We start from the raw sequence: 930 nt of genomic DNA on the forward strand, positions 1-930 counted from the left end.
TTCCGAATGTCACAAACTGACAAGAAGTAGATGTGAAAATCAACTACTGTCGCCAATATGATAGTAATTACAGTATTGTTTTTTACAATAGCAATAGCGGCAATAATAAAAAGAAAACGAACAATATATAAATCCAAAACAATAGTTCCGGGGTAGTGCACGAAATCAAACACAATTGAAAATACCGACGACTATACTCAAAACGTACCTTTCCGACAATCAGTTCATGGAGGGTTTTTGACGTGCAGATTCTCTCGTCCTCAACAAATTTCATGAAAAAACTCCCTTAGGTCTGTTGTCGGGCTCATATTTCTCACCAGATCGAGAGGCCAATCCTGGTGCGGGGGAAAAGGTAGGTGTTTTAAGGAATCGGACGAAGTGGAAGAGGATAAGGAGGATAACAGCGCATAAGATATATTTCGTTTATGACAAGAATAAAGTAAAAATATATAATCGATGTGAATAAAATATAATTTTTACTTTAATTTTTTAAAAATAACTTTTGTTGAATAAAAAAAAAATCGAAATAAAAGAGGAGAAAATAAACCCCAACTTTGCTACAGTCCCTTCGTACAGACTTTACAAAACACCCAACAATTAATACAAAATACAAAGAGAAATGAGAGTTGCAAGACAAAATGAATTCCCCGAAAAAAATACCGTAAATGTTAAAGAAAAGAAAAGAAAACTAGCGAAATCAGCTAACCTGCTGGGCCGCCGTCGGAACAGGGTTTAGGTAGACATCGTTGTTTAAGACCGTGGGGATGGCCTCGATCGGGGGACGTGATGGCGAGGAGGACGCACCCCATCGCCACCGTGCACAGCTGCGGTCACAACGGACGAGGGAATGAGTGTGGTTTTGTACAGGTCGATGGCTGGTTGTAACGTATTTCGTTTTGCAAAGGTAAATGGTAAATGGTAATAAGAGAG

The 930-nt window shown here is 38.8% G+C and overlaps 1 pseudogene; it reads right to left on the reverse strand.

The window, feature by feature from the left end:
• LOC119591771 overlaps positions 1-930 on the reverse strand; it is a 4907-nt pseudogene that overhangs the window by 2712 nt on the left and 1265 nt on the right.

The sequence above is a fragment of the Penaeus monodon genome, chromosome 29 (genome assembly GCF_015228065.2).
Source record: "Penaeus monodon isolate SGIC_2016 chromosome 29, NSTDA_Pmon_1, whole genome shotgun sequence".
Taxonomy (NCBI): Eukaryota; Metazoa; Arthropoda; class Malacostraca; order Decapoda; family Penaeidae; genus Penaeus; species Penaeus monodon.